Source organism: Cyclopterus lumpus, chromosome 6, assembly GCF_009769545.1.
Source record: "Cyclopterus lumpus isolate fCycLum1 chromosome 6, fCycLum1.pri, whole genome shotgun sequence".
Lineage (NCBI taxonomy): Eukaryota > Metazoa > Chordata > Actinopteri > Perciformes > Cyclopteridae > Cyclopterus > Cyclopterus lumpus.
The window spans coordinates 21,714,568-21,726,680 of NC_046971.1; the positions used below are offsets into that span (position 1 = coordinate 21,714,568).

A 12,113-nucleotide genomic window follows, 5' to 3' on the forward strand; every position below is an offset into this window, starting at 1 on the left:
ATATAGTGTCATTTAAATTCTTTCACTTTATGCTTTCCTCTAGCACGAGATTAAATATATATATATATATATATATATATATATATATATATATATATATATATATATAATTTCCAAGTACCTTTATAATATAGTATGTGTAAGCGTAAGTTATATTTTAGCAATTCATTTTGGTTGTTTCCTGCACAGGTTTGTGGAGTACTACATTCATTTCTCAAAGGGAAAGAGTACGGTATGTACAACTTTTACCATTGATTACATTGTTATTCATGTTGATTTGTGTATTTAATCTGTGTGCATCCAATTATGACTGAACTCAATTACAACTACTACTGATTAGTCAAATCTTGTTAAATTTTATGTATATAGCCCAATATCACAAATCAAACAATTTGCCTCAAGGGGCTTCACAATCTGTATAGCATACGAGATAGAAAACAAACCTTAGACCCTCAATTTGGACTTTAAAGGGATAAAAATGTATGAAACCTCAGGAAGAGCAATTGAGGAGGGATCTATCTCCCTAGACCAAAACGTGTGTAATAGATGATGTATGTACAGAATATAGTAACTGAATAAAATTGCAGTATAGATAATCAGCCCGTTGGTCTATAAGGCCTTTACTAAGCTTAAGGCCTATTGTAATGATGCAAAATAATTATTTTGGTGTGAATATGTTAACTGTTCAGTACAAAACCAGGAACTTAGGCATTGTTCAATGACATGAACAGAAAACATAATTCCAAGATTGCTATTGTTTGACTGTCTTCACAGACATAAGCCGCCACCATGAGTACCGACGCGGAGATGGCCATGTATGGCAAAGCTGCCATTTACCTCCGGAAGCCAGAGAAGGAGAGAATTGAGGGTCAAACCAGACCATTTGATGCCAAGAGTGCCTGCTATGTAGCCGATGTCAAGGAGCTGTACTTGAAGGCGACAATCATCAAGAAAGATGGTGGCAAAGTCACTCTCACAGTCCTGGACACTAAAGAGGTTGGTATCATAAAGTCAGAGCCAACTGAGAGTGCAATATGATCAGATGTCATGGTGACAAGATAAGATAAGATAATCCTTTATTAGTCCAGCAGTGGCGAAATGTACAGGATTACAGCAGCAAAGAGGTAAAGTGCAAACAAGACATAGTAAGATCAAATATAACAATAGGCAGTAAACAGTAAATAAAACAGTAAACAATCTACGGTAACTGAATAATATATACAATAATAAATACACACAGGCAGAATAAATATGGCTATTTCCAAAGTGTATTAATATTAATATTGCATAGGTTGGAATGAATGAAGTGATTGGAGTGTTTTTAAGTGTTTTGTTGGTCTACTGGAAGCTCAGCTGGTTGTGCAGCCTGACAGCAGCAGGAAAGAAGGACTTGCTGTACCTCTCCTTCACACACCGGGGGTGAAGCAGCCGGTGTGTGAAGGAGAGGTACAGAGCTCCCAGAGTGTCCTTAATGTGGGAGGTGGATGATAGCTTAGCCATCATCCTTCTCTCTCCCACCACCTCCACCGTATCCAGTGGACACCCGAGCACCCAAGCACACTGCTGGCCTTCTTGACAAGTTTGTTCAAATGTCATGTTTCAGGAGAGGACCGTTAAAGAAGAGGACGTCCATCCAATGAATCCTCCCAAGTATGACAAGATTGAGGACATGGCCATGATGACCCATCTCAATGAAGCCTCTGTGCTGTATAACCTCAAAGAGCGTTATGCAGCATGGATGATCTACGTAAGTCAATCTAAATAAAAACCATAAATATTGAAAATTACTTTATTTGTAGGACACATAATGTTAACGGTTCAATATTTATGATAACTTTCAGACCTACTCTGGATTGTTCTGTGCCACGGTGAACCCCTACAAGTGGCTCCCAGTGTACGACTCTGAATGTGTATCTGCCTATAGAGGCAAGAAGCGTATGGAGGCTCCACCCCACATCTTCTCTGTCTCTGACAACGCTTATCAGTTCATGGCAACTGGTAAGTCATAATCATAACAATGTAGAATATATCAATATATGAGGTTTGTGTTCCAATGAAACATAGTTAATTATTTTGTTTCTTGTTTAACAGATAGGGAGAACCAGTCTGTCTTGATCACGTAAGTTCAGTACATTTGCAATTGTTGACTTTGTTGAGGATAGTCCAATATCTTGATCAAATTCTTATAAGTCTTTGTCTACACCTAGTGGAGAATCTGGTGCTGGAAAGACTGTGAACACCAAGCGTGTCATCCAGTACTTTGCAACTATCTCAGTTGGTGGACCAAAGAGGGACACATCAAAGGTATATTCCTGATGAATACAATTCAGGGTTCTTTGCCAATGGAACATGTTACAGTCATTTGCTGATATCACTTCTAATACTGGATTATAGGGTTCACTGGAGGATCAGATTATTGCAGCCAATCCCCTGCTGGAAGCCTATGGTAACGCCAAAACTGTGAGGAATGACAACTCTTCTCGCTTTGTAAGTATGAAACAATTTCTACACATGTGAGAAGCCTTACTGATTGTCCATGGAGAGGGACATTAAACATCTCTTTGTTCCAAACAGGGTAAATTCATCAGAATCCACTTCGGCACAACTGGCAAACTGGCTAGTGCTGATATTGAGACATGTAAGTAATAATACTTCTGGTACATACAAATGACTAGATTTGATAATTGGCCTATCTGTGACTTATGAACAATATTTGTAGATCTGCTGGAGAAGTCTAGAGTGACATTCCAGCTGGAGCAGGAAAGAGGCTACCACATCTTCTACCAGATGATGACAGCCCACATACCTGAGCTGCTTGGTAAACAGATTGAGATGTTGCAACATTTCACCTACTTACAGTTTTCATATGAAACAAAAGTATTGACGTTGCCAACCTTTTTTGATCACCAGATTTGGCCCTCATCACAACCAACCCTTACGACTTCCCCATGTGCAGCATGGGTCAGATCACTGTGGCCAGTATTGATGACAAAGTTGAGCTGGAAGCCACTGATGTGAGTGATCTTCAATTCAAACAAATAATTGTGTATTCTGCAATACAAGCAAAACTAGTCTTTTAAGTTCATTTGTTAAATTTGTTGAATATGTTTTGAGTGGAAACATCTTTTCTCTTGTCATTTCAGAATGCTATTGATATCCTGGGCTTCAACAATGAAGAAAAAATGAGCATCTACAAGATGACAGGCGCTGTGCTCCACCATGGTAACATGAAGTTCAAGCAAAAGCAGCGTGAGGAGCAGGCTGAGCCTGATGGCACAGAGGGTGAGTAGTTTGGGAACAACAGTATTAAGATAAATACAGTTCTTGATCACAATGGTTTCTGTTCATATCATGATGGAAATCACTGAACTATTTTCAGATGCTGACAAGGTTGCTTACTTGCTGGGTCTGAACTCTGCTGACATGCTGAAAGCTCTGTGCTATCCCAGAGTGAAGGTCGGAAATGAGTATGTCACCAAAGGACAGACTGTACCTCAGGTAAACATGAATTATCAATATCCAATAAGCTGCTATTTAAAAAAAGATAAGTTATATTAGTTCTAATACAATTATGTTGAATGTAGAAATTCAACATCAGTGTTGAATGTATTAATATGTTTCTAAGAGTTGTATACATTAAATGCTAAATATGTCGTGCAGAATTATTGTAGGGCCATCTTAAATGCAAATATATTGACTTGGGGGGGGGGGGGAGTTAAGGGTATTGTGTCATTTATCTCATTAGAATAAGTTAAAATATAACAGTAATCAAAACGGTTAACCAATCATATTATTTTTATACAGGTGAATAACTCAGTACCTGCGCTGGCCAAGTCTATCTATGAGAGGATGTTCTTGTGGATGGTCATCCGTATCAACCAGATGTTGGATACTAAACAGGCGAGGCAGTTCTACATTGGTGTCCTGGATATCGCTGGATTTGAAATCTTTGACGTAAGCTTAAATTCCCACAATTCAGTAGCCAATACTTTTAATAACAGAATCATTCTTATTAACATAAAGAGGTTCTGATGATTATGTGTGTCCTTGCAGTTCAACACATTGGAGCAGCTGTGCATCAACTTCACCAATGAGAAACTGCAACAGTTCTTCAACCACACCATGTTTGTCCTGGAACAAGAGGAGTACAAGAAGGAGGGTATTATCTGGGAGTTCATTGACTTTGGCATGGACTTGGCTGCCTGCATTGAGCTGATTGAAAGGGTAATCATTTAATTTTGTGATTCTACATAATTTGCTTTAATTTGACTTAATGTATTAATTAATGAAATACTTCTGCGTACTTTCTTCAAGCCAATGGGCATCTTCTCCATCCTTGAAGAGGAGTGCATGTTCCCCAAGGCCACAAATGCATCCTTCAAGGACAAGCTGTATGACCAGCATCTTGGCAAAAACAAAGCATTTGAGAAGCCAAAGCCCGCTAAAGGCAAGGCTGAGGCCCACTTCTCCCTGGTGCACTATGCTGGTACCGTGGACTACAATATCACTGGTTGGCTGGACAAGAACAAGGATCCACTGAATGAGTCTGTCATTCAGCTGTACCAGAAATCCAATGTGAAACTGCTGCCTGTCCTGTATCCACCTGTAGTTGAAGGTATGATAATAGCTAGGTTGTACATTTTGAACTATAGCATGTGTTCATTAAATTGAATGTGTAGTTCTACTAAAACATATCTACTTAAAATGATCAACAGAGACTGGTGGCAGCAAGAAGGGAGGCAAGAAGAAGGGTGGTTCCATGCAGACTGTGTCTTCACAGTTTAGGGTAAGGCCAAACATTGCAAATGTTTCTTATGTCTCAGTTTATACACAATTGCAACATGCCTTGATAAGACACCACTCTGGATCTACAGGAGAACTTGGGCAAGCTGATGACTAACTTGAGGAGCACCCATCCTCACTTTGTGCGCTGCCTGATTCCCAATGAGTCAAAGACTCCAGGTACATAGAGGACATTATCTCAATTGAGTTTTTGAGTAGTGGTTTGTGTGTTTTGGTTGGTATGGTTTCTATACATCTAGAGACTAACTATTTATTCAAATAGGGAATTAAAGTATTTATTTTTTACAGGATTGATGGAGAACTTCCTGGTCATCCACCAGCTCAGGTGTAATGGTGTGCTGGAGGGTATCAGAATCTGCAGAAAAGGTTTCCCCAGCAGAATTCTCTATGCTGACTTCAAGCAGAGGTATCAATAGATATTTCATTGAATTTTAATGTGGACTACTGACATGAAAAGGTCACAAAATGACCATTAACTCTCTCATGAAAGGTACAAGGTGCTGAATGCCGGTGTCATCCCTGAGGGCCAGTTCATTGACAACAAGAAGGCTTCAGAGAAGCTGCTTGGGTCTATTGATGTTAACCATGATGAGTACAAATTTGGACACACCAAGGTAAGTACTTTGCTTTTCTTCTTTAACTAAAGAGTAATTAACAAGGAGGTTAAGTTGTTCAGTCCAGTATGGAGTATTCTTTTTTTTGCATCTTTTTGTTTGTCAGTCCACAGCTAATCTTGCATTCTGTTGGACCCATTAGCCAAATGTTTTTTATGCTGAATTATTAGTGTATGCTCAAGGACCTGTCATGGTTACAGCGGTTACTCCTCACTTCTCTTAACCTTAACAACTGCTTCAGTTTGGACTCTTCAATCAAACATTACAGCAACAAAAGGGCGAGAGACTAAAGGCGTCCTTTTGTCCCGGGAACAATAATGTGTTCACTGCAGTCATCTTGGCAAATGGAAGATTTAATCGTGCATAGCGTGTTTTCTTATGTCGGCATCTAGTTAGTTGCTAGCTGTTAGCAGCTGACAGCTGCAAAGTATTCACTTCCTCAGTTCAGCCTACCTATAACTTATTTTTTGTTTGTTCAGGTGTTCTTCAAGGCGGGTCTGCTGGGTACCCTTGAGGAGATGAGAGATGAAAAACTGGCATCACTGGTCACCATGACTCAAGCTTTGTGCCGTGGTTACCTCATGAGAAAGGAGTTTGTGAAGATGACTGAGAGGAGGCATGTTGAAAACAGCTCATTCTGAATGATGTTATAAAAAATCAGAAACAACATTGTCCCTAACAGCTACTTCTTGTCTGCAGGGAAGCAATCTATACCGTCCAGTACAACGTCCGCTCATTCATGAATGTGAAACACTGGCCATGGATGAAGGTTTACTACAAGATCAAGCCTCTGCTGAAGACTGCTGAAACTGAGAAGGAGCTGGCAAACATGAAGGAGAACTATGATAAGATGAAAACTGACTTGGCTACTGCCCTGGCAAAGAAGAAGGAACTGGAGGAGAAGATGGTGTCCTTCCTGCAGGAGAAGAATGATCTGCAGCTGCAAGTGGCATCTGTGAGTTCACGTCAAAAGACAGTTGTGCTTTTTCATGTTCTTCATTATTGGTGTGCTAACGTCTATTTGCATTAAATTGACTAGGAATCAGAGAATCTGTCAGATGCTGAGGAGAGATGTGAGGGTCTTATCAAGAGCAAGATCCAGATGGAGGCCAAACTCAAAGAGACAACTGAGAGACTGGAGGATGAAGAGGAAATCAATGCTGAGCTCACTGCCAAAAAGAGAAAGCTGGAGGATGAATGCTCTGAGCTCAAGAAGGATATTGATGACCTGGAGCTTACCTTGGCCAAAGTGGAGAAGGAGAAACATGCCACTGAGAACAAGGTTTGTAAAGTATTATCTGTTCAGCATATTAAGTGAAATGATAATGATGAGCGCTATTATTGATGAGATCTTTCTTGCACATTTAGGTCAAGAATCTGACCGAGGAAATGGCCTCTCAGGATGAGAGCATTGCTAAGTTGACCAAGGAAAAGAAAGCCCTTCAGGAGGCTCATCAGCAGACTCTTGATGACCTGCAGGCTGAGGAAGACAAAGTCAACACTCTGACCAAGGCCAAGACCAAGCTTGAGCAGCAAGTGGATGATGTAAGTTTACCAAGACACTTGGATTGGAAAAGAAACCTTGTTCTTGAACTTGAATGAATAAAACATGTTTTTAATTGTTCAGCTTGAAGGTTCTCTGGAGCAAGAAAAGAAGTTGCGTATGGACCTTGAGAGAGCCAAGAGAAAGCTTGAGGGTGATCTGAAACTGGCCCAGGAATCCATTATGGATCTTGAGAATGACAAGCAGCAGTCTGATGAGAAAATTAAAAAGTAAAGTTCTTTTGAATTTGTACAACAACCATTCTCTTGAAAATGATGGTCGACTACATTAACTATATGTACTTTATCTTTAATTTTTATAGGAAGGACTTTGAATGCAGTCAGCTCCTCAGCAAGATTGAAGATGAGCAGTCAATGGGTGCTCAGCTTCAGAAGAAGATCAAGGAACTTCAGGTGAAATATTGTGTGACACAAAACATTACTGCACCCATTTCCTATTGTGTATCAAAAGTGAAAGTTTACTGAAAATTACACCTACATTCAACAGGCCCGCATTGAGGAACTGGAGGAAGAGATTGAAGCTGAGCGTGCTGCTCGTGCCAAGGTTGAGAAGCAGAGAGCTGACCTCTCCAGGGAACTTGAGGAGATCAGTGAGAGGCTGGAGGAGGCTGGTGGTGCCACTGCTGCTCAGATTGAGATGAACAAGAAGCGTGAGGCTGAGTTCCAGAAGCTCCGTCGTGACCTCGAGGAGTCCACTCTGCAGCATGAAGCCACTGCTGCTGCTCTTCGCAAGAAGCAGGCTGACAGCGTTGCGGAGCTGGGAGAACAGATTGACAACCTCCAGCGTGTTAAGCAGAAGCTTGAGAAGGAAAAGAGTGAATACAAGATGGAGATCGATGACCTCTCCAGCAACATGGAGAATGTTGCTAAGGCAAAGGTACACATTGCATTACGATTTTATTTTCCAAATGAATGTAGATAATAATGCATTTCATATTATCAATGAAATAGGACCACTAATCTCATCTCTCTTTTCCTCATTAGGGAAATCTTGAAAAGATGTGCCGTACTCTTGAAGACCAACTCAGCGAATTGAAGACAAAGAATGATGAAAATGTTCGTCAGATCAATGACACAAGTGCACAGAAAGCACGTCTCCTGACAGAAAATGGTAGCTACAAGATATCATTGAATGATCTGTTGTGCATGTTATTGAGAAATGTAACATGAACTAATGTATCATGACTTCTTACACACAAGGTGAGTTCAGCCGTCAAGTTGAGGAGAAAGAAGCTCTTGTTTCCCAGCTGACCAGAGGCAAACAGGCCTTCACACAGCAGATTGAGGAGCTGAAGCGACAGATTGAAGAAGAGGTTAAGGTAAGAAACCCTTGACTAAGTGTGTATTGGTATTATTTGTTTTGGATTTTAGAAATGTTGTAAATTCATGAATAATGTTTACAACAGGCCAAGAATGCTCTTGCCCATGGACTGCAATCAGCTCGCCATGACTGTGATCTGCTGAGGGAGCAGTTTGAGGAGGAGCAGGAGGCCAAAGCAGAGCTGCAGCGTGGAATGTCCAAGGCCAACAGTGAGGTGGCTCAGTGGAGAGCGAAGTATGAAACTGATGCTATTCAGCGCACTGAGGAGCTTGAGGAATCCAAGTGAGTAACAGTCAAACAATTCAATGGCCAATTTAGAAGAGTGGTGTTTTAGGAATTCTCAACTAGCAAATGCATTATTTTATAAATATTTGCTTCGATATAAATGCATATATATATATATATCAATCACTATTTGTTTTTCAATGAGCGACAAAATCTAAATTTTTCAAACAGGAAAAAGCTGGCCCAGCGTCTCCAGGAGGCTGAGGAACAGATTGAGGCAGTGAATTCCAAGTGTGCTTCTCTTGAGAAAACCAAACAGAGACTCCAGAGTGAGGTGGAGGACCTCATGATTGATGTGGAGAGGGCCAACGGTCTGGCTGCCAATCTTGACAAGAAGCAGAGGAACTTTGACAAGGTAGCATTGTTTCCTTTGTGGGGCCGAGCCATTCAAACAATAATATAGATATATAGTTGTCTCTATAGTGCTACATAACCAACTGACCTGTAGTAATTGTGTTATTCAGGTGTTGGCAGAGTGGAAACAGAAGTATGAGGAGGGTCAGGCAGAGCTTGAGGGAGCACAGAAGGAGGCTCGTTCTCTCAGCACTGAGCTGTTCAAGATGAAGAACTCTTATGAGGAAGCTCTTGATCAACTGGAGACCATGAAGCGTGAAAACAAGAATCTGCAACGTAAGTTCTACATTATTTAACAGTTAAATTGTATTGAACACACGTGTATGTTACACGAAAGCTTTTAATTTTTAAAGCTTAACAATACAAAACAAATGTATCTATCTGCAGAGGAGATCTCAGATCTGACTGAACAGATTGGTGAGACTGGCAAAAGCATCCATGAGCTTGAGAAGTCCAAGAAGCAGGTGGAGACAGAGAAGTCTGAGATCCAGACAGCTCTTGAAGAGGCTGAGGTACGTCATTTTTTTCAGAAGAGATTGTTACGCCTAGTCTAGGGGAAACCTGAACGCAGCATAAAGATAAAAAGAAAGTACAGGTATTTTACCACCTCCCTAAACGTAAAAACAGGAGAAAACAAGTGAAACAAAAAGGGCTTTTCTCCCCTACTACTACCCGGACTGCTCAATACCCCCCAACCCCGCTGAGAAGTGCAGTATAGATGGGTTGGGAGAGAGGCAAGAGAGAGGTTCCCTTAACTCCCTCAGACCTGCAATGTAACAGCACCACTCTCAGGCAGGAAGTTAAAATGCATGCCTGTTCATCGTCTTCATATGACGTCATAACAAGATCTTCTGAAATTAAATTCTAAATCATGTGACAAACTTTAAAAGGTTTAAAGGCAGAAATTAATATTTCATTCTTTGATGTCTTCAGGGAACTCTGGAACATGAAGAGTCTAAGATCCTGCGTGTCCAGCTGGAGCTCAACCAGATTAAGGGTGAGGTGGACAGGAAGCTGGCAGAGAAAGATGAGGAGATGGAGCAGATTAAGAGGAACAGCCAAAGAGTGACTGACTCCATGCAGAGCACTCTGGATGCTGAGGTCAGGAGCAGGAACGATGCCCTGAGAATCAAGAAGAAGATGGAGGGAGACCTGAATGAGATGGAGGTTCAGCTGAGCCACGCCAACCGTCAAGCCGCTGAGTCCCAGAAGCAGCTGAGGAATGTGCAGGCACAGCTGAAGGTATTGTAAGACATAGAGATTCACAGACTATGGTCAGTACAGGGACATTTGGGCATTCATGGGAATATGTTCATGATATCTGTTCACTAGGATGCACAACTGCACCTTGATGATGCTCTCAGAGCCCAGGAAGACTTCAAAGAACAAGCTGCCATGGTGGATCGCAGAAACGGTCTCATGATGGCTGAAATTGAGGAACTTAGAGCTGCTCTGGAGCAGACAGAGAGAAGCCGCAAAATTGCAGAGCAGGAGCTGGTGGACGCCAGTGAGCGTGTTGGACTTCTGCACTCTCAGGTGAACAAGCTCCTTTAATCTCTCCAATAATGAAAATGTCTAATGAGATTTAAAATATCGTAAAAATCAGGCATATGATGACTTATGTGAGAATATCATTTTATCTTTTAGAACACAAGTCTTCTGAACACCAAGAAGAAGCTTGAGACTGACCTGGTCCAGGTCCAAGGTGAAGTGGATGACACTGTTCAAGAAGCAAGGAATGCAGAGGAGAAGGCCAAGAAGGCCATCACTGATGTAGGTTTAAAATGAATTTGTTCTTACTTTTACTCCAATGTGTGTTTTTTTAAGATATCGCAAAATAACATGTTATGCCGTCTCCTCTAGGCTGCTATGATGGCTGAGGAGCTGAAGAAGGAGCAGGACACTAGCGCTCACCTGGAGAGGATGAAGAAGAACCTGGAGGTCGCTGTTAAGGACCTGCAGCACCGTCTGGATGAGGCTGAGAATCTGGCTATGAAGGGTGGCAAGAAGCAGCTCCAGAAACTTGAGTCTAGGGTAAGAAAGTCATGTTAAGATTTGCACAGCGGAAGCAGGACTTTGAAACAATACAGATACTTATTTATCTTCTTATTGTTTTTTGAAGGTGCGTGAGCTGGAGACAGAGGTTGAGGGTGAACAGAGACGTGGAGCAGATGCTATTAAGGGTGTCCGCAAATATGAGAGGAGAGTGAAGGAGCTCACCTATCAGGTACATTCACTTTGATAGTTAACATGTACAGGACAAAATTATCCAATATACTTACCATTAGAAATATTTAAACTTGCACATCTATCTGTTCTATTACAGACTGAAGAGGACAAGAAAAATGTCTCCAGGCTGCAGGATTTGGTTGACAAGTTGCAGCTCAAGGTGAAAGCCTACAAGAGGCAGGCTGAGGAATCGGTAAGGACAAAACATTTAGTCTTCTAACAATGAAAACTTGGCAGATTTATTATATTATTTATTAATCTGATAATCTCTATGTTTTTTCAGGAGGAGCAGGCCAACGTCCATCTGTCCAAGTGCAGGAAGGTCCAGCATGAGCTGGAGGAGGCTGAGGAGCGTGCTGACATTGCAGAGTCCCAGGTCAACAAGCTGAGAGCAAAGAGCCGTGACACTGGCAAGGTCAGTTTAGTGAAAAATAACCAAGATGGCAATCATCATTCTTTGATGTATCTTTCAATATGTTAGAGCCTACAAAGCACTAAGTTCAAATACCATACAATTAACTCATCAAAATTAATGTCACCGTAAGTTTATTCAAACTCACACAAACCATTTATCTGTTTTTTACAGGGAAAAGAAGCAGCTGAGTAAAGCACACTGAGTGTTTCACTGTGTCGTATCATATAATATGATATCATTTTTGCTGAAATAAATAAAGTTTAAGCTGTTGATCTGAAATTATGTCTGTAATACTTCCATAACTTTGTTTCCCATGAAATGTAGTTGATGTGAGATTTGAATAACACTTTTTTTTTTTTGGGACATAAAAATCTTTTCCAAAAAAAAAGATAAGCTTTAAGGGTAATCAAGACCTTTACATTTGTTAATTCACACATACTAATTTTGTTAGTGAAATATAAAATTTATAAAATAGTTTATAAAATAAACCGTTTATAATGTATTTAACATTTTAAATTGTTAAAGTCTC

General features: G+C 40.7%; 1 pseudogene; it reads left to right on the forward strand.

The window, feature by feature from the left end:
- Positions 1–789: 789 nt before the first annotated feature.
- Positions 790–11,776, forward strand: LOC117732817 (annotated as a pseudogene).
- Positions 11,777–12,113: the final 337 nt, after the last annotated feature.